The sequence below is a fragment of the Dendrobates tinctorius genome, unplaced genomic scaffold, assembly GCF_039654945.1.
Source record: "Dendrobates tinctorius isolate UK_male_01 unplaced genomic scaffold, ASM3965494v1 ptg000019l, whole genome shotgun sequence".
Classification (NCBI taxonomy): Eukaryota; Metazoa; Chordata; class Amphibia; order Anura; family Dendrobatidae; genus Dendrobates; species Dendrobates tinctorius.
The window spans coordinates 66,987,109-67,009,849 of record NW_027361687.1 but is presented as its reverse complement, the minus strand read 5'-3'; the positions used below and the strand labels follow the sequence as shown (position 1 = coordinate 67,009,849).

Sequence of the window (22,741 nt, the reverse complement as noted above, 5' to 3'; positions counted from 1 at the left end):
TTCAGAGGGGTGCACATGTTGTTCTTCCAGGTCTTCATCTTGTCATGGTGTGTTTTGGGTAGTTGGTGAAGGAGTTAACTCTGAGAGCCTCTCTGTGGATCTGGGGAGGGTTTTTATAGCTTCAGGGGAGAGCCGTCCCCTGTCGCTTATACTCCTATCTGAGTGTGCCCAACCCTGCTCTGGCTGTGCGTCACGCCAATCATTGTCCGTCTGCCTGGTATTCTGACCCTGCTCTGTTACGGGTTACATCTCTGGTTTGCTGACTCTGTACCTGCTTTGCCTGTGCTGTGTATGACCCTTGGCTTTGTCTGACCTCCCTCCTGAATATCCCTCCTGTACCGCACTTGCCCGTACTGTGTATGACCTTTGGCTTTGTCTGATCTCCCATCTGTATATCCCTCCTGTACCTCGCTTGCCCGTACTGTGTATGACCTCCGTTTTGCCTGACTCTGAGTTTTTGTATAGTGTCCTGCCATCTCTGAAAGCAGGACGCTAAGCCCCGCCCCCTTGCAGTCACAAGACCGTAGGTCCTGTGACTGCTTGCTAACTTCAGCGTCCACAGGTCCTGTGCATCTATACTTTCCGGCTGTACCTGACCCTGGGCCCCCTACAGTGCGAGTGAGTCCCTGCTCAGCGGAGGCTGCATGCCAGCGCTGTCAGGATCCTGACATTATAAGCGACCCATAACAGTTAATTCCCCCCGCCCCTGAGAGTAAGGTGTGTGAGTGTGGGAATTACAGCTTGCATCATGGACCCCATTCAAACATTATCTGACCAGGTTAAACAACTATCACAGATGTTTCAGAAACTTAATGTGCAGCAGCACTCTATGGCCCAAACCCAGCAGCAGCTGGTTAATACTGTACAAGGAGCTCTCGGTCCTGAGATCAGGGACGTGTCACTCACTTCCCCAGAGTCTCCGGTTAAACTGCCGGACTCTTTTTCTGGGGACAAAAGGGAGTACAGGGTTTTTAGAGAGGGATGCAAATAGTTCTTTGCCCAGAGACCCCTTTCGTCTGGGGGAGAATTTCAGAGGGTGGGGTGATTATTTCCCTACTTCGGGGTGCCCCCCAAGCCTGGGCGTTCTCTCTAGCCCTCACAGCCCCAGAACATATGACTGTGAATGCATTTTTTGAGGCCTTGGGCCGCATTTATGACGAACCAGACAGGGTTCGCTTGGCAGAGGACATGGTGATGAGCCCACATCAGGGTTGGCACTCAGCAGAACGGTGGTCAGCAGAAGTCTCCTGGAATGATGCCGCTCTCCGTGGACTATTCCGTAGGGGCCTGTTGGAACGCCTTCAGGACGCCCTGGCTCTGCATCCACCTCCTGACAGTCTGGAGGATGCCATGACCCACGCCGTGCGGATGGATCGCCGGCTCAGAGCCAGAGGGGTTATGCACTCCGAGTCGTCCTTGTTTTCCAGCAGTAAAGAGGTGGAGGCCAGTCCTGTGTCTATGGAAATTGGTGCCACCTCGGTCAGAGAGAAAGAGAGGAAGTGCCGCAGTGAGAAACAACTTTGCTTCTACTGTGGGGAACCAGGACATTGGAGGAGAGATTGTCCAGTGTGTCCAACGTCCTCCAAGCCGACGGGAAACTACTAGGTCTGGGTAGTGATCGAGAAGGCTGCCCAGACCCCCAGGTACTTTTTTCCTCATGCCCTAAATTTCTGCTTAATGTCGAACTGGTAGTAGACAACTGTCATTTTATTTCTACGGCCTTGGTGGACTGCGGTTCATCACTTAACCTGGTCAGTTCCAGTACCGTCTCCAGGGTCAAGATAGGGACAGTCAGGTTGGAGACCCCTCTGAAAATCGTGGCCATTGACTCTTCCCCTCTGACCTGGTCGGGGATTCATTATGTTACTAACAGTTTTGTTTTGCATGTTGGTTCCTCCCATGTTGAGGAGATGAAATGTTTTGTCATGGACAACCTGCCCGAAGGGCTGGTATTGGGCATGCCGTGGCTTCAATGGCACAACCCAATTATTGATTGGGAGAAAAGAGAAATTGTTAAGTGGGGTCCTAAATGTATTGACTGTGCCTATAAACCTGGTTGGATGCAAGATTAAAACCTCTAGCCACTATTTCACCTAGCTATGTGCAGGATTCCAAGCATGTTCTTAGTATTTTTTCTCAGGTGGAATGGCGAAGTTCCTTTTGTTGGCTCACTTGTGATGTACAAAGTTTGTACACTTTCATCCCACACGATTTGGCTATTTTGGCTCTTACTACTTATTTACAGAAATACAGTAATTTTTCAGAAGATTTACAGATGTATTTGATTGAAGTGACCTATTTTTTGTTAAAAAACAATTTTTTTTCTTTTTTGGATGATCTTTATTTACAGGTGCAAGGCTGTTCCATGGGTTCCAAGTTTTCACCGTCTCTTGCTAATATTTTTATGGCCTGGTGGGAGGAGGAGTATATTTTTTCTGAAAAAAATCCTTTTTCTTCTGATATTTTTCTTTTTTTGAGATTTATTGATGATGTTATAATTGTGTGGGATGGTGATGTATTTAATATTGAGAATTTCATGTTCTATATTAATAATAATCCATGCAATATACGTTTCACATATCAATTTGATGCCAAGACAATTTCGTTTTTGGATATTCTTTTGTCGGCAAATTTGGAAGAAAGAAAGATTGATTGTGATATTTTTAGAAAACCTACGGCAGGTAATTCACTGTTACACGCATCTAGCTGCCATCCACGTCATGTTATAGCCAATATACCTACAGGGGAGTTTGTAAGAGCAAAAAGAACATGTACCACGCCTAATTTATACGATAAACAATGTGAGATCATTGGTAAACGTTTTATAAAGAGGGGTTATACTAAGGTAGACATTCAGAAAGCTAAGCATAGAACGGATGAAAAAAGTAGAGAGGATTATTTGCAGAAGGAAAGCAGAAAAACACCAAATTCTGTGGAGGGTCGGTCACCTATTGTTTTTTCAACTAATTTTAGTACTGACTACTACAGGATTGTTCATATTATTAAAAAATTCCTCCCTATTTTGTATGTTGATGATACATTAAAGAATATACTGAAGGATGGGATTAGATTTGTTTCAAGGAGGAATAATACTATTGCTAATAAGGTATCTCCAAGTGATCATACTAGTGTCAATAGACATGCTAATAAATTTGTTTCAGACAGTTCAGCAAGTATAACTAATTGGTTACCCACTTGTGGATCCTTTAAATGTGCTCAGAAAAACTGTGGGCTATGTAGGTTTATGTGGAACACAGAAAAAATAGTATCTTCTGTTAATGGAAAGGAATTTAAAATAAAATCTTTTTTGAACTGTGGTTCTACTGGTGTGATCTATGTCATAACATGCGTGGATTGTAATATTCAGTATGTGGGATATACTTCACGCACCTTGAGACGTCGTATTTCCGAGCACGTTTATGACGTAGGTCACACTACCACACGCAGTTTGTCTGCTGCTTCTCGACATTTTTTGCATATACATAAAGGAGATCTCAGCAACTTTAGGGTTAATGCCATAGAGAAGGTGCAGACAAAAAGGGTAGGTGGAAATTTAAATGATTTATTATTACGCCGAGAGGCAAAATGGATGTTATTGTTACAAAGCAGAGTTCCAACGGGTATGAATATTAGGAATGAGATTTTGAGTGTTTTGTAAGTGTGATTTTGACTTACTACCTCCTATTAATCAGCTGGCTATGTTTAGTCTTGATTGTTCCTTGACTTCCTTTGTTTCCCTTTATAAGCATGTGTTCAGATGTATTATGTGTTGTCTTAGAATAAGGACTGGTTTTTTGTCCGAAACGCGTCCAACTACACGTCCTGATGCGTCTCTTATCATGATGGAGAATCTTATGATTTTTTTACATTTTGGAATAAAGGAATAAAAAATTTTTTAACCTAATTACTGATCTGGATGCTGGAATTTTTTTCCATATTACGCTTTGCTGCAGAGGGATCCTGTTTCCACATTCCGTGCACCGATCGGACTTATAGCTGTCTTCTTTGGGGTGAGCTGAAAAAATTTTCTTTTTTTACCTTACTCTTTGGATTCCCTATTTTTCGTGCTCCCCTTAATTTGATTTTGACATATCCATTATTATTCATAAATATGAATTTGGAGATAGCTACCAATATTTCTGATGACATTATCAGTGATGATTTTTTCAATGTGAACAGTCGGCAATGACTAGACAAGGCTGCCAACATTTTTTCTACTATCCATGCCTTTACACCTGAGGATGGAAAGGATTTGAAACCACTTATGTGGGAACTTGAAAAACTTATGTCATCACGACTCAGGGTGTGGTGGGACCACAAAACCTTACAGGCTTATATAAGCAGCAATATGATTCCAAGAGGTTTGCGCTTTTTCCAAAAGTCGGGTCGAGCAAGATCGTCCGATTATAGGGAAAAGTCGGGGTCGTCCCAAAACACGAAACCCAATGTAAGTCAATGGGGAATAAAAGTCGGCAGTGAGAGGAGGACAGGAAACACACCTACAGTGCCCATTTGAATGCCAAAAGCATCAATTCTTCCTACTTAAGCTTGTCAACCTTAATTAACTTCATAATACAAGTTACGCACTGAAAAATGGGGGTTATTTGGCTAAAGTTGTGGGGGGGGAGGGCTGGCTGCAGGTTTTCATGTGCCCTGGGCGAAAGAGCGCCCCTTTAACACATACCACAACTCATCATGCTCCGATACGGCAGAGAAATAGTGGTATAGTACAATGAAAAATACCTCACTTTTTACATCTCATGACGAGGCCCATCTATTTCTCCATACAGAATCATTGGTCCCATATAATGTTTGAAACAGTATATGATGAGCTCCACATAATGCTACAGTATATGTTGGTCCCCATGGATGAAGCTCCACTGTCTTATGGGCCCAAATAATGCTCCAAACATAATGGGCCCCATTTCTAATGCTCTAGTGTATAATGGGCCCTGTAAATGCTGCTCCAGTGTCTGATGTCCACCTTTGGAATGTTCCAGTGTATGGTGGGCCCCATCTATCATTCTCCAGAGTATAGTGCTCCCCAAAAATTGCTGTCCCAACATTGAAAACAATGAAATAAGTCTCCGGTGAGAAAGGGTACCATATCCCCAGATAACATGTATGGATAGCGTACACATTCAAAATATATGTCTATACATCAGGAGGCAGGCTCAGACGGTGTCAGGCACAGTATGGATTGCACGTGATTGCACAAAGGTTAGAAAGGGTACCGTATCCCTGGATAACATGTATGGATAGCGTACACATTCAAAATATATGTCTATACATCAGAAGGCAGGCTCAGACGGTGTCAGGCACAGTATGGATTTGACGGCCCAGATTACACAGCGGAGGAGCAGGGAGAGGTAAAGATTGCAAATGCTGGGGCCCTGCCCAAGCAAGGGGGGCCCACTCGTGGGCGTCGGTACTGGCACTGGGCCCCTCATAGTACAGCGGTGTGTCTGACGGCGGGTGTGCACCACCACAGTCAGAGACACTTGATTGCACTATGAGGGACCCTGTGCCAGTGCCCGCGCCCAAGAGTCGGCCTACCCACCTGTCCAGGGCAACGGCACTCGCACGGTGTCGTGCGCTAGGTGGTGACCCCGGCCATGGGGGGGGAGGCAGTACAGTTAGGGAGTTTTAGAAAGTGGCATATGTTGATGTTGGACATTCAGCTGATGCAAAAGGTGAAATAGGAGAAGTACCAGGAAGAGGTGGACCAAAGCAAGCCATTTTTCTGTCACCCTATGTGTCATTAGGGGAAGGTGGGACAAAATCCTTGGAAACCCATGCGTGGTTCATTTTAATTAAGGTTAGATCATCCACATTTTGGGTTGACAGACGGGTCCTTTTTTCTGTCAGGATTGATCCAGCTGCACTGAAGACTCTTTCCGATAGCACACTTGCAGCTGGGCAAGCAAGCTCCTGTAAGGCATATTGGGCCAATTCAGGCCAGGTGTCCAGTTTAGCAGCCCAATAGTCAAAGGGGAATGACCTGTGTGGGAGAAAATCGATATGGGAGGAAAAGTAGTTTGTAACCATAGTTGACAACTGCTGTATCCTGTCACTTTCCATCGATGCAGTATTACCAGTTGTGTGAGCGGTATTTGAAAAATCAGTCCACAACATTGTCATGAAACCCCTGTCTCCAACGCCACTTCTGCTGTGTGCACCACGAACACCTCTGCCAAGCTGCCCCCGGCCCGTACGGCTCGTGTGAGAACCATCACCGCTGCTGTGTGCTGGGAATGCCTCAAGCAACAGATTTACCAGAGTTGCTTGTTTATTAGCCAATATTAGGTCAAGGTTCTCCTGTGGCATGATGTTTTGTAATTTGCCTTTATAGCGTGGATCCAGGATGCTGGCCAACCAGTAGTCGTCATCGTTCATCATTTTGGCAATGCGGGGGTCCCTTTTTAGGATCCGCAAGGCATAATCTGACATGTGGGCCAATGTTCCTGGTGTCAATGATGCACTGCGAGTGCTGGTTGGAGGAGCACTTTCTGGCAAATCCACATCCCTCCAGTCACGCACAAACCCTGTACCAGACCTTGCCATGCCAACATTTTCACTTGCCCCACGAGATGCATCCTCCTCCCCTAAGTAATCATCCCCATCATCATCCTCCTCCTCCTCTTCTTCCTCCACCTCGTCCAGGAGAGGTCCCTGAGCAGACAATGGCTGAATGTCATCAAGGATTCCCTCCTCCTCTTCCTCCTCATCAACATTGGCTGCAGACGCCTGCGCCTTAAGGTGCGTCAAAGTTTGCATGAGCAGACGCATAAGTGGGATGCTCATGCTTAGTATGGCGTCGTCTGCGCTTACCAGCCGTGTGCATTCCTCAAAACACTGAAGGACTTTACAAAGGTCTTTCAGCTTCGACCACTGCACACCTGTCAACTCCATGTCTGCTCTCAAAGTGCCTGGCCGTGTATCCTCCCACAAATGCATTATGGCCTGCCTCTGCTCGCACAGCCGCTCCACCATGTGCAGGGTGGAGTTCCACCTTGTTGCAATGTCGATAATGAGGCGGTGGTTGGGAAGGTGGAGCAATCGCTGCAGCTTCTGCATACGAACGGAGTGTACAGGCGACCGGCGGATGTGCGCACACAGTCTTCGCACCTTCTGGAGCAGGGCTGTTAACTCCGGATAATTTTTGAGGAAGCACTGCACCACCAGGTTCAAGGTGTGAGCCAAGCAAGGTATGTGGCTGAGTTTTGAAAGGGCTATGGCTGCCACAAAATTACGGCCGTTATCACTAACTACCTTGCCTGCCTCAAGATGTACACTGCCCAGCCATGACTCAGTTTGTCGCTTCAAGTACTCGGCCAGCACCTCGGCGGTGTGTCTGTCGCCCAAACACATCATCTGCAACACAGCCTGCTGACGCTTTCCGCTAGCTGCTCGATAGGGGGACACATCGTGTTCAACAGTGGCAGCTGCAGATGGAGTGCTCGTACGACTGCGCTCTGTGGACGAGCTTTCGCTTCTGGAGGAGGAGGAGGAGGAGGGTCGAACGCCTACAGCCAACTGTTTCCTATACCATGGGCTAGGCAGCACTGTCCCACCACCGCTGTCCCCTGTGGACCCTGCATCCACCACATTAACCCAGTGCGCAGTGATGGACACGTAACGGCCCTGGCCATGCCGACTGGACCATGCATCAGTTGTGAGGTGCACCTTTCCGCTCACTGACTGCTTGAGTGCATGGACAATGCGGTCTTTCACATGATGGTGGAGGGCTGGGATGGCTTTGCGAGAGAAGAAGTGGCGACTGGGTAGGTCATAGCGTGGTACTGCATAGGCCATGAGTTCGCGGAAAGCTGTGCTTTCCACCAACCGAAAGGGCATCATCTCAAACGAGATTAGTTTGGCAATGTGGGCGTTCAAACCCAGTGTACGCGGATGAGAGACTGAGTACTTTCTTGACCTACTCATAGTGTCTGGGAGGGTGAGCTGGACTTGAGAGCTGCATATGGTGGAAGTAGCGGTGGACAGGGCGGACTGAGAGAGGGTTGATGATGGTGATGGAGTTGGTGTTCTTTCTGATGGCCTAGAATCAGTCTTTCGTTGATATAACAGTGGGATTCCCTGACTGCTGTGGTCTTGCAACGACACCTCAACATTTGCTGCTGTGCTAACCGGTGGGCTTACAGTGGGGGAAACAATGTAGCGTTGCTGACTACCTTCGTTGTGATCAGTTGCACATGTGGCACTTGAGGTTTGGTGTTGTGTCCACGCTTGCAAGTGCATGCTGGTTAAATGTCTAAGCATGCAACTGGTATTCAAATTTTTCAGATTTTTCCCTCGGCTAAAGGTCTTTGCGCACTTCTTACAGATAACCTTGGCCTGATCATGAGGATTTTGGTCAAAAAAGTGCCACACTGCACTCTTCCTACTTTGGCAGACATTTTGCGGCCTAGCACGCTGTGATCTTTTGACCCTCTGGACAAGCTGTCCAGCAACTCTTTTGATGTTTGGAACCTGTCTTTGGAGTGCTCCGGGCCTGCCAGATAACAGCTGTTGCGATGTCGATGTCTGCTGTGGATGCTCCTCATCTGAGCTATTGGAAGCAGCACCCTCTTCCCCCAATGGATGCCAATCTGGGTCAACAACTGGGTCATCCATCACCTCCTCTTCTATGTCATGTGCACCTTCCTCTGTGTCACCGTGTATGGTGGTATAGTGTGCGGGAAGGGGCACCTGAGTCTCATCAGGGTCAGAATCTGGCTCTGTACACTGCGAGGACAATGTAGTGCTCTGAGTGAATGTACCAGCAGAATCATCCATCAGCGGCTGTGCATCAGTGCACTCCATGTCAGATTCATCTTGGCCTGGGTAATTCACCATTTCACTTGATAATCCAGGCATGGTATGTGAAAACAGCTCCATGGAGTAATCAGTAGTATGGCCTGCGTCATCCTTCAATCTTGGTTGGGGTGAAGGACACAAGGAAAGGTGTGGTTCATTAACATGAGCCTCCAATGACGACTCAGTGCTTTTACTTTTTACAACTGAAGAAGAGGAGGCGATAGAGCTGGAGGCTGAGTCAGCAATGTAAGACAAAACTTTTTCCTGATGCTCTGGCTTTAAAAGCGGTTTGCCAACTCCTAGAAAACTAAGCGTTCGAGGCCTTATGTAGCCAGACGATGACGCAGGGTCAGCACCTCCTGCATTCGGTCCTATTTTGCTCTTGCCACTACCATCAGATCCACCACCAACACCATCATTACCAGCTGGCAACCCCCGCCCAATTCCACGGCCTCTTCCACCAGCCTTCCTCATTTTTGGTAGAAATGTAGACAAAATCCAACAAACTATATAGTAATGTAAAACAAGGTACAAGGTGTCTATAGGACAGGGGAGATTTTGAATTTCTGCAGACACTTGTGGACACTGGACACTTTTGGATTGTGTGAGGCCCACTGAATATCAGAGCGCTATGTCACAGGCTCGATGGCACAGGTGTGAAAAAAGTGACTACAGGATCACAGAGATTTTGAATTTCTGCACACACTTGTGGACACTGGACACTTTTGGATTGTGTGAGGCCCACTGATATCTGAGCGCTATGTGACAGGCTCGATGGCACAGCTGTGACCAAAGTGAAAAGAGGATAAGGGAGATTTTGAATCTCTGCACACACTTTTGGACACTGGACACTTTTGGATTGTGTGAGGCCCACTGATATCTGAGCGCTATGTGACAGGCTCGATGGCACAGCTGTGACCAAAGTGACTAGAGGATAAGGGAGATTTTGAATCTCTGCACACACTTTTGGACACTGGACACTTTTGGATTGTGTGAGGCCCACTGATATCTTAGCGCTATGTGACAGGCTCGATGGCACAGCTGTGACCAAAGTGACTAGAGGATAAGGGAGATTTTGAATCTCTGCACACACTTTTGGACACTGGACACTTTTGGATTGTGTGAGGCCCAATGAATATCTGAGCGCTATGTGACAGGCTCGATGGCACAGCTGTGACAAAAGTGACTAGAGGATAAGGGAGATTGGATTGCTTTTAAAAAAGCAGTTTGCGGAGCAGTGGGTAAACAGCAATGCAGGAATGTCAGGAAGCCTTAGAAGGCAGCCCAACAACCAACACCACTGATACACCACTATATAGCCTCCCCTTGCACTGCACACACAGTGACTGGTGTGTTGTGCAGGCCAAATCGCTAGCAGCAGAAGCAGTTTTTTTGTCTTCTTCCCTGCCTAACGCTCTCCCTACAGAATCAGCAGCAACCTCTCCCTATACTAAGATCGGCAGAAGTAAGATGGCGGTCGGCGTGCACGCCCTTTTATACCCCCTGTGACGCCCACCAAAGCAAGCCAATCACTTGCATGCCCTTCTGAAAGATGGTAGTGACCCGTGCCTATGTCATCACGTTGCCCACAGTGTCCGTGGATCCTGATTGGCTGAAAAAGAGCGCAAAACAAACTTTTGAAACGCGACTTTGGCGCGTAAGTCGCCGACCTCGTGGCCGACCTCATCCTAGGGTCGGGTTTCGTTTCATGAAACCCGACTTTGCCAAAAGTCGGCGACTTTTGAATTTTTTCGACCCGTTTCGCTCAACTCTAGAAGTGACCTATTTTTTGTTAAAAAACAATTTTTTTTCTTTTTTGGATGATCTTTATTTACAGGTGCAAGGCTGTTCCATGGGTTCCAAGTTTTCACCGTCTCTTGCTAATATTTTTATGGCCTGGTGGGAGGAGGAGTATATTTTTTCTGAAAAAATCCTTTTTCTTCTGATATTTTTCTTTTTTTGAGATTTATTGATGATGTTATAATTGTGTGGGATGGTGATGTATTTAATATTGAGAATTTCATGTTCTATATTAATAATAATCCATGCAATATGCGTTTCACATATCAATTTGATGCCAAGACAATTTCGTTTTTGGATATTCTTTTGTTGGCAAATTTGGAAGAAAGAAAGATTGATTGTGATATTTTTAGAAAACCTACGGCAGGTAATTCACTGTTACACGCATCTAGCTGCCATCCACGTCATGTTATAGCCAATATACCTACAGGGGAGTTTGTAAGAGCAAAAAGAACATGTTCCACGCCTAATTTATACGATAAACAATGTGAGATCATTGGTAAACGTTTTATAAAGAGGGGTTATACTAAGGTAGACATTCAGAAAGCTAAGCATAGAACGGATGAAAAAAGTAGAGAGGATTATTTGCAGAAGGAAAGCAGAAAAACACCAAATTCTGTGGAGGGTCGGTCACCTATTGTTTTTTCAACTAATTTTAGTACTGACTACTACAGGATTGTTCATATTATTAAAAAATTCCTCACTATTTTGTATGTTGATGATACATTAAAGAATATACTGAAGGATGGGATCAGATTTGTTTCAAGGAGGAATAATACTATTGCTAATAAGGTATCTCCAAGTGATCATACTAGTGTCAATAGACATGCTAACAAATATTTTTCAGACAGTTCAGCAAGTATAACTAATTGGTTACCCACTTGTGGATCCTTTAAATGTGCTCAGAAAAACTGTGGGCTATGTAGGTTTATGTGGAACACAGAAAAAATAGTATCTTCTGTTAATGGAAAGGAATTTAAAATAAAATCTTTTTTGAACTGTGGTTCTACTGGTGTGATCTATGTCATAACATGCGTGGACTGTAATATTCAGTATGTGGGATATACTTCACGCACCTTGAGACGTCGTATTTCCGAGCACGTTTATGACGTAGGTCACACTACCACACGCAGTTTGTCTGCTGCTTCTCGACATTTTTTGCATATACATAAAGGAGATCTCAGCAACTTTAGGGTTAATGCCATAGAGAAGGTGCAGACAAAAAGGGTAGGTGGAAATTTAAATGATTTATTATTATGCCGAGAGGCAAAATGGATGTTATTGTTACAAAGCAGAGTTCCAACGGGTATGAATATTAGGAATGAGATTTTGAGTGTTTTGTAAGTGTGATTTTGACTTACTACCTCCTATTAATCAGCTGGCTATGTTTAGTCTTGATTGTTCCTTGACTTCCTTTGTTTCCCTTTATAAGCATGTGTTCAGATGTATTATGTGTTGTCTTAGAATAAGGACTGGTTTTTTTGTCCGAAACGCGTCCAACTACACGTCCTGATGCGTCTCTTATCATGATGGAGAATCTTATGATTTTTTTAAATTTTGGAATAAAGGAATAAAAAATTTTTTAACCTAATTACTGATCTGAATGCTGGAATTTTTTTTCCATATTACGCTGTGCCTATAAACCTGTGTTCTGTGTTACACCTGTAAAACCTACCTGTGAGTCTTCTGTTTGTCTGGAGGGTATTCCGGAGTACCTCAAGGACTTCGAGGACGTGTTCTCCGAAAGCGAGGCTGAGGCATTACCCCCACATAGGTCATTTGACTACACTATAGACCTAATCCCTGGGGCCAAATTGCCCAAAGCCCGTTTATTTAATTTGTCAGGACCTGAGCGTCTGGCAATGAAGGAATACATAATGGAAAGTCTCCGAAAATGGCATATAAGACCCTCAGTTTCTCCAGTAGCAGCAGGGGGTTTTTTTGTTAAAAAGAAAGATGGCGGCCTGCGCCCCTGCCTCGACTTCAGAGAACTCAACAAGATTACTGTCAGGAATACGTACCCCTTACCCCTGATTCCAGATTTGTGTGACCAACTTTCGGGGGCAAAATGGTTCTCCAAATTGGATCTCAGAGGGGCTTATAATTTGATAAGAATTAAAGAAGGGGACGAATGGAAAACTGCCTTTCTCACGTCAGAGGGATTGTTTGAAAATTTAGTGATGCCGTTTGACCTCACTAATGCACCAGCGGTCTTTCAAAATTTCATTAATGTGGTGTTTCATTTGTTCCATGTCAAAACGGTACTTCAAAGACTCAGGGAAAACCAATTATTTGTTAAACCTGAAAAATGTACTTTTTTCGTCCAGGAGCTAACGTTCTTGGGACTCATAATTTCACCACAGGGGTTTCGGATGGATCCCAAGAAAGTGCAAGCCATTGTGGAGTGGGTCAAACCTCAGGACCTGAAAGGACTCCAGCGCTTCTTGGGATTCGCAAACTATTACTGTAGATTTACTGTATCAAGGGCTTCTCACAGATTGTGAAACCTCTCACCGATCTCACATGCAAAGGGGCTGATATAAAAAATTGGTCCCCCTTGGCGAAACAGTCCTTTCTGGTTTTAAAAAATTGTTTTGTCTGCTCCAATACTTGTGCAACCAGATCCGTCCTTGCCATTTGTTGTGGAGGTTGACGCCTCTGAGGTAGGGGTAGGGGCTGTGTTGTCTCAAGGGCCAGCTACCCTGACTAACCTTAGACCTTGTGCTAATTTTTCCAAAAAGTTTTCTCCGGCAGAGAGAAACTACGATGTTGGGAATAGAGAGCTTCTGGCAATTAAGCTGGCATTTGAAGAATGGAGACTTTTTTTGGAAGGGGCAGAACATCAGATTACGGTCATCACTGATCACAAAAATCTGGAATATCAAAACTGCTAAAAGATTGACCCCCAGACAGGCCCGTTGGTCACTTTTTTTTTCCCGATTTCAATTCTCGATTACGTTCCGTCCAGGATCTAAAAATGTGAAAGCAGACGCATTATCACGCAGTTTTGAACCATTGTCTGCCCATGATCCTCCGTCATCCATTCTTCAACATGGGGTAGTTTTAGCTGCACTGTCATCGGAACTGGAGCGGGAGATTATGGAGGCTCAATCTTTAGCTCCAAGTTCCAAACCAGCTAAAAAATTGTTTGTCCCACAACACTTGCGTTCTGATCTCCTGCGAGAGTTTCATGACTCTAAACTGGGCGCTCATCCAGGTATTGCTGCCACAGGTGAGGCGATTAAAAGAGTCTTCTGGTGGCCATGTATGTCAGGGGAGTTTAAGAAACATGTCGCTGCATGCAGGGTTTGCACACGTTCAAAGAGCTCTCATTGCCGGCCCGCCGGGGAATTGGTGCCTTTACTAATTCCAAGAAGGCCTTGGACTCATTTGTCCATGGACTTCATCACTAACCTCCCTCCTTCTCGGGGTAATACGGTAATTTGGGTAATTGTGGATAGCTTCTCTAAGATGGCACATTTTGTACCCATGATTAAATTACCGTCTGCAGAAGTTCTATCTCGACACTTTCTCAAATTGTTCGCCTCCATGGGGTACCTACTATCATTGTCTCGGACAGGGGGACACAATTTGTGGCTAAGTTTTGGCAGGCTTTCTGTAGGAAGTTGGGGATATCTCTGTCTTTCTCCTCAGCTTACCACCCAGAGAGCAATGGACTGACGGAACGCACCAATCAGTCATTGGAACAGATCCTCCGGTGTTTAACTTCCACGTTACAGGACGACTGGTGCGAGGCCTTACCATTGGCGGAATTCGCCTTTAACAGCCGAATAAACCAATCCACGGGTAGGTCACCATTTTTTATTAATTATGGATTGAACCCTCACTTTGGTGAGTTCTCACGGCTGGATTCAAGCTGTCCAGGGGCGGAAGACTCCGTCAGCAGGATAAGTGATTTATCGGCTAAGGTTCGGACGAACATTTCCAGAGCACAAGAGAAATATAAACGTTTTGCTGACAATAAGAGGGATCCGGGTCTGACACTACAGTGTGGGGATAAGGTGTGGCTTTCTACGCAAAGCATAACCTTAAAATTACCTTCCGCCAAGCAGGGACCTAAATTCATTGGCCCTTATGTAATAACCGAGGTAATCAACCCAGTGGCATATCGTTTACTTCTCCCTGCATCCTTGAAACTTCATAATGTTTTCCAAAGGTCACTACTCAAACCAGTAGGCTCGGTGGTAGAGGAACCTGGTTCCATACCAACTCCAGTGTTGGTAGACGGTCATATGCAGTTCGAAGTGCAAAACATTGTACAGTCTCGGTGGGTACGCGGTTCCTTGCAATATCTATCCGGAAGACCGATCGTGGGTACCAGCCAGGTTAGTGCACGCTGATCGCCTGTTAGAGCTTACCATGCTCGGTATCCTGAGAGACCTGGGGGTCCGGAGGCCCCCCGTTGAAGGAGGGGTACTGTCATGGTGTGTTTTGGGTAGGTGGTGAAGGAGTTAACTCTGAGAGCCTCTCTGTGGATCTGGGGAGGATTTTTATAGCTTCAGGGGAGAGCCATCCCCTGTCGCTTATACTCCTATCTGAGTGTGCCCGACCCTGCTCTGTCCGTGTGTCACACCAATCATTGTCCGTCTGCCTGGTATTCTGACCCTGCTCTGTTACGGTTTATGTCTCTGGTTTGCTGAGTCTGTACCTGCTTTGCCTGTGCTGTGTATGACCCTTGGCTTTGTCTGACCTCCATCCTGAATATCCCTCCTGTACCGCGCTTGCCCGTACTGTGTATGACCTTTGGCTTTGTCTGATCTCCCATCTGTATATCCCTCCTGTACCTCACTTGCCCGTACTGTGTATGACCTCCGTTTTGCCTGACTCTGAGTTTTTGTATAGTGTCCTGCCATCTCTGAAAGCAGGACGCTAAGCCCCACCCCCTTGCTTTCACATGACCATAGGTCCTGTGACTGCTTGCTAACTTCAGCGTCCACAGGTCCTGTGCATCTATACTTTCCGGCTGTACCTGACCCCAGGCCCCCTACAGTGCGGGTGAGTTCCTGCTCAGCGGAGGCTGCTCGCCGGCGCTGTTAGGATCCTGACACATCTACAGTGCAGTTGATCCATCTCAAGTTGTGATAATAGCTTTCTCTTTATGATATTGAAACGTTGGGTGACTAGTTTCTCAGTCAGTAGACATGCAGGTCTCGTATCCATCCAGAGTCGCTTCATATATCCTCTCTCATTTGGTCTGCTGTTATAGTAGCATTTCATCAGATCCAGGTTATCTTGCCTTGTCCATGAATGGTTTGTTCCAATAAACCATTTATCAGCTTGTCCTGGTTCCTCAACATCTGACGCGGACCTTGTTAATCCGGGCGACGTCTGAGCCAGCATGACTTTGTGTTAGCAGCCTTGCCCAAGGACCACTACTGGTATACTATGTCCAACAGGGCAGTGCCAGGAATTGAACCCCCAGTCTCCCATGTTGTGGGGTTTTAACAGCTATAACAGCCACCTAAGGTAGTATTACATGTTAGGAGCCTTGGTATATAATTGACTTTAATTTATTTTCCACAGTGCAGAGCTGGGATTTGAACCTCAGTCTCCCATGTCATAGGCTGTGCAATTAACTATTACACAATACCAGACACTATACAGTCATGGCCAAAAGTATTGACACCCCTGCAATTCTGTCAGATAATATTCAGTTTCTTCCTGAAAATGATTGCAAACACAAATTCTTTAGTATTATTATCTTCATTTAATTTGTCTTAAATGAAAAAACACAAAAGAGAATGAAGCAAAAAGCAAAACATTGATCATTTCACACAAAACTTCAAAAATGGGCTGGACAAAAGTATTGGCACCCTCAGCCTAATACTTGGTTGCACAACCTTTAGCCAAAATAACTGCGACCAACTGCTTCCGGTAACCATCAATGAGTTTCTTACAATGATCTGCTGGAATTTTAGACCATTCTTCTTTGGCAAACTACTCCAGGTCCCTGATATTTGAAGGGTGCCTTCTCCAAACTGCCATTTTTAGATCTCTCCACAGGTGTTCTATGGGATTCAGGTCTGGACTCATTGCTGGCCACCTTAGAAGTCTCCAGTGCTTTCTCTCAAACCATTTTCTAGTGCTTTTTGAAGTGTGTTTTGGGTTATTGTCCTGCTGGAAGACCCATGACCTCTGAGGTAGACCCAGCTTTCTCACACTGGGCCCTATATTATGCTGCAAAATTTGTTGGTAGTCTTCTGACTTCATAATGCTATGCACACGGTCAAGCAGTCCAGTGCCAGAGGCAGCAAAGCAACCCCAAAACATCAGGGAACCTCCACCATGTTTTACTGTAGGGACCGTGTACTTTTCTTTGAATGCCTCTTTTTTCTCCTGTAAACTCTATGTTGATGCTTTTGCCCTAAAAGCTCTACTTTTGTACCCTTGGACTGCAGGGCAGCTTGAACTTGTTTGGATGTTAGTGGAGGTTCTTTATCCAACATCCGCACAATCTTGCATTGAAATCTCTTGTCAATTTTTCTTTTCCGGCCACATCTAGAGAGGTTAGCCACAGTGCCATGGGCTTTAAACTTCTTGATGACACTGCGCACGGTAGACACAGGAACATTCAGGTCTTTGGAGATGGACTTGTAGCCTTGATATTGCTCATGCTTCCTCACAATTTGGTTTCTCAAGTCCTCAGACAGTTCTTTGGTCTTCTTTCTTTTCTCCATGCTCAATGTGGTACACACAAGGACACAGGACAGAGGTTGAGTCAACTTTAATCCATGTCAACTGACTGCAAGTGTGATTTAGTTATTGCCAACACCTGTTAGGTGCCACAGGTAAGTTACAGGTGCTGTTAATTACACAAATTAGAGAAGCATCACATGATTTTTCGAACAGTGCCAATACTTTTGTCCACCCTCTTTGTTATGTTTGGTGTGGAATTATATCCAATTTGGCTTTAGGACAATTCTTTTTGTGTTTTTTCATTTAAGACAAATTAAATGAAGATAATAATACCAAAGAATTTGTGTTTGCAATCATTTTCAGGAAGAAACTGAGTATTATCTGACAGAATTGCAGGGGTGTCAATACTTTTGGCCATGACTGTATATAGATACGCAATAGTGACAGTCACTGGCATAGTATGTGAAGGGAGATATGTGTCACTGTGCATACTGTGGTCAGTGATGTAAAACCAGAGTATTTTTGCCTTCAGCATGCTAAATGCTGAGAGGGTAAATAGGAACCTATGTTATGGGCTGGTTTTAGTGGACATCCATAGAGAGTTTGGGTGGAGGTCCACCGTATCTCCACATGCAGAGTCCTCCTGACGAGACTACCTCCTCTCCCAAGACACAACACACACTGATTCATGACCAGGTATTTAACACCTATGTGATGGTCACATGACCTTGACCTCACAAAGGTCCTGTCAGGAGTCTTTTATAAATGTGACTATGTAAGACAGTTGTCTTTAATGCAGGTAATGAGTTCATTAGGAGCATCTAACTGGTCTGTAGGAGCCAGAACTCAATGGTTGGTAGGGGATCAAATACTTATTTCTCACTGCAAAATGCAAATACATTTATATAATTTATACAATGTGATTTTCTGGATTTTATTTTTGATATTCTATCTCTCAATGTTAAAATTAACCTACCCTTAAAAATATAGACTGTTCATGTCTTTGTAAGGCTACTTTCACACATCAGGTTTTCGGCGTCAGGCGCGATCCGGCGACGGATTACGCCGGATCCGGTTTTTAAAATTGACCCTTGTGGCCTTCCGAACGGGATTGGCTACTGGAAAACTATATATAGAGTGTTCCTACAGCACTTCTTTGACAGGTTGTCGAGGAGAAAGTGCAGGTTGGAGAGAAGAGCAAGTTACTGGCGAAGATGGATGTTGTCATTGGAAATATTTTGAAGAATTTGGTGGATTTTATAGCGGAGGCGAATCGTTTGAGGGTGATTGTTCTGGAGAAGGAGAGAGCGAGACAGCAGCGCATCAGGCATCGTAGACGACGTTTGTGGATCCACCCCATCACAGCCAAGAGAATGACGCGTGGGGTCTATTCTACACTCTGCATGGACCTTCGACGAAACCCGGATAAATTTTTTGGATATGTTAGGATGAAAATGGAGAATTTTGATTACTTGGTGGAGCGCATTGCACACCTCATAAGAAAAGCGGACACCTATTGCCGCTTCTCTGTTTCACCCGCAGAGCGTCTGATGGTGACTTTAAGGTAAGCCACATTTATTGGATGTGATCGCATCAGAGCACACTTTCACTGCAATCTTGTTGGTGGTAGTTTGTATCTCCAAGTGTTATAGCTCAGTTTTGGTATGTAATGCTGTGATTTAAAACTAATTTATTGTTTTTTAATTCCCCACAGATTTCTTGCAACTGGAGAATCCCTTTCGTCACTGCATTTCCAGTACAGACTCGGGATTTCCACCATATCTGGAATTGTGAAGTACACATGCCGTGCACTGTGGGACTCCTTAGCTGAAGAGTTTTTACCAGAGCCCACAACAGAGAGGTGGATTGAAATTGCTGACAAGTTTCAACAGATATGTCAGTTTCCCAACTGCTTGGGCGCTGTGGACGGGAAACATATCCGCATTGTAAAGCCAGCTGGATCGGGATCGGAATATTTCAATTACAAGAAATATTTTTCAATTGTCCTCATGGCCATCGCTGACGCGGAATACAAATTTATTGCGGTTGATATTGGGGCCTATGGCCGCTCCAATGACTCTCAAGTTTTCAAACTGTCTGCCATGGGGCGTAAACTGTATGGAAACACCTTCCAGTTCCCACCACCTAGACCGCTGCCGCAAACATCTGGTCCACCTATGCCATTTGTCTGTGTAGGGGATGAAGCCTTCCAGCTGTCAGAACACCTTTTGAAACCGTACTCTAGCAGAGGATTGACAAGACCAAAACGCATTTTTAATTACCGCCTCACAAGAGCAAGAAGAATGGTTGAATGTACCTTTGGTATTCTGACAGCCAAATGGCGGGTCCTATTGACTGCGATCAACCTCAAGACAGAAACTGTGGACGAGGTGATCAAAGCGTGCGTGGTACTCCACAATTTTGTTATCTGCAAGGAACCCATTTCCATTGAGGACACCTCTGAAGAAACCACCTTGCAAGATTACCATGACATTACCACTAGAAGTTCTGTGACGGTTTCAGTAATGAGGGACAATTTTGCACTATACTTTGTCACCTCAAGGCAGAGTACACTGGCAGGATGACAGAGTGTGAAAGATTTGTGCCCTAACCAAACTTGTGTACCTTCTGTACCAACAGTATATACCTTTGCCAACCAAAGTTGGCTATCTTGTCATGGTCTCTATTTTTAGCTTTAGGCCACAGGTGTGTACCTGGTTGTGTTTTATGCAAAGTATTTCACCTTTTAACAAAAGTTGTGTACATTGTTAGGAAATCACCAACAATAAACACAACTTTTTAGGTGAAATACTTTGCTTCAAACACAACCAGGAACACAACTGTGGCAAAAAGCTAAAATTTACCCACAGTTATATACCTGGTTTTGAATACCTTTTTACCTTTGAAATACCCTGTATTTAACCTTTTTTTTAAACATAGTTCGCCGCAGAAAGAAATGACAGACAACCATTGTAAAACGATAATTTAACTTTTATTTAAAATATTTTTTTTTTGTAAAATGTTTTTAAAGTGAAAAACTTTTTTAATAAATGTTTTAAACCAAATGACCATTTTTATTAAAAAACACACATTATAAATCTGTGTAGTGTGGGGTGGAAATACTGCTGGAGGGGCTGCGGGACACTTCGACACTGGGAGTGTGGAGAGAGGACTGGGATCGTGGTGGGGAAGGAACAGTTAGAGGTGATGGTGTGGAAAAAGCTACAGAATGGGTGGACATGTGGGAGGCAGAAGAGGTGATGGAGGGTGGAGTGGAGGGTTGGGCAGGGACTGTAGGAGCAGATGATGTTGATGGAAAGTTGTATGGGGAAGGAGTTTGGTACGGGGAAGGAGTTTGGTACGGGGAAGGAGTTTGGTACGGGGCAGGTTGCTGGAAGTGGGGAGATGTCTGGTACTGGGGAGGTTGCTGGTACTGGGGAGGTTGCTGGTACTGGGGAGGTTGCTGGTATGTAATAGGAGGGGGAGGATGGAAAGTGGCTGGAGGGGGTGCAGATGTAATAGGAGGGGGAGGATGGAAAGTGGCTGGAGGCACGAATGCATTACATGCATCTGCTGGGTAGGAGATAGTGTTGCCATGCGCTCCACAACAGACCTGAAAAAGGTGTGGTTTGGCGAAGATCTTGCTTCTGAATGCATGGTTTGCAGAAGTGTCTTCACCTCCAGAATGCTGGAGTTGATCTGCTGAAAGCCTGCGGAGATTTGCTCTGACAAGACTTTTAGACAGTTCTGGAAAGATGCATTCAGATGCAAGAACTCTGGCGCATAACTCTTTTCCTGACCCCTCTGCCGCTGCCGCCCAGTACCCGCAGGTGTACTAGAGGTGGCAGGGGCAGAAGGGTGGGGTAAAGGGAAAGCGATCTCCTCACCAGCAGCTTCATGTAATGTAGGCGGCCACGATGCTCCTGTGCTGGTGCTGGTGGATGGGACAGATGGGTCGAATGTGTGGGAAGGCTGGGAAGGTGCAGATGTACCAGGGCGGTCGAAGTGTCCCTCGGTGCCGGTCTCCTCAGGGATCGCCTCAGAAGGGTCCAATCGTGCAGGCTCCCGAGTGCTGCTCACCGTGCTGTGGAATAAAGAGAAAAAAAACCAATTAAAATAGTGACATGGTATGGCCCTGGCTGAAAAAAAAAAGTTACATGTAAACATTTTTTTGTCACATGTGGTGTGTAATATTTACCTTCTGGTGAGCATTGTCTCCCGGAGGAACGACAGGGCTCGTGCGTACTTGTACTTGCTCCTGCGTCCTCCAGATCCACTCGGGGCCCGCATCTCTTTATTGAACTCCTTCTTGAAACGATCCCTCACAGACCGCCACCGCTTCACAATTCTCTCCCCTGAAACGAGAAAGGACAAAGTGGTTAGTATACAACATCAGTGTTTCCCAAACTCCAGTCCTCATGGTCCCCAGGGGTCATGTTTTCAGGATTTCCAAAGTAAATAGAAATCCTGAACACATGATCCGTGGGGACCACGAGGACTGGAGTTCGGGAAACACTGGTTTAAATCAAGCAACCGGTACTGTATATACTTACGCTCTTTAATCTGGGCCCGAGCTTCGAGGTCCTCCCAGCGGTCCACAAGGAGCGAACAGATTTCCTCCCAGAGTCGTCGGGTAACGATCAGGTCAGCGTGGCGGCGGTCAGCCATATTCCAGAGCGGCTCCCTTTCTCTGACGAGATCGATGAGGCGGTCCACATCAATCCCTCCATCCTCACCGTCAGAGTCGGGAGCACGCTGTGAAGGCTGTTAAAGAAAAAGACAAAAATAACATAATTAGCCTCCACAAAAGAAATGAAATAAAAAGTGCAAAAAAAACAAAGCAAAAATATTTATACTTACACGCTGGTGACTGCCGCGTTGCTGTCGCCGACGACCCTGGGAGGCACTGCGAGGACCTCTTGGCCGAGCACCAGATTGGGAAGACTAGAGAAGAAAACAAAAAATGTTATGTCTTTGGATGTAGGCATTTGTTTGCTGTGTGTGGTCTGCAGAACATTGTTTTCTATGTGTTGTGTGTAGTGTGATGTTGTGTTTCTGCGTTTGATGCAAAAAACTTACCAATTGTGAGCCCACTCCAAGTGTCTGTCCACCCCTTCCTTCTTCTTCAGGGAGCTCCTCTTCATCTTGTGATTCCTGTTTTGAAATAAAAGGCAATGAATACACATATATTACAGAGATGATGGATTTTGGAAATAAAAACTTACCGTCAAACGCTGACGATGCGAGGGAGGGCTCCCAGAAGATGTGCTGTCTTCCTCATGGCCAGACTCCATGGCTGTGGTTGGTGTTTCTGCTGCTGCCATTGCTGCTGCTGCTGCTGCTGCATCTATTGGGCGGCTGTTGAATAAAGAGAAACAAAGGGCCAATGAATATCTTGATATTCCATAGCCCTAGTTTGGAGGAATGGGGGATTTGATAATTACCATCTCTCATCTGCTGCTGGACT

The 22,741-nt window shown here is 45.3% G+C and overlaps 1 protein-coding gene and 1 long non-coding RNA gene across 2 annotated transcripts in view; both read right to left on the bottom strand.

The window, feature by feature from the left end:
* The window catches only part of LOC141083026 (SLAM family member 5-like), a 151,887-nt gene that overhangs the window by 98,067 nt on the left and 31,079 nt on the right, over nt 1–22,741 (bottom strand). The window lies entirely within an intron of this gene.
* On the bottom strand, nt 21,852–22,572 carry LOC141083029 (uncharacterized). The gene is made up of 3 exons (XR_012230628.1): nt 22,500–22,572; nt 22,354–22,428; nt 21,852–22,218 (listed from the first exon to the last, which is right to left on the bottom strand). It is a non-coding gene; the product is annotated as an uncharacterized lncRNA (long non-coding RNA).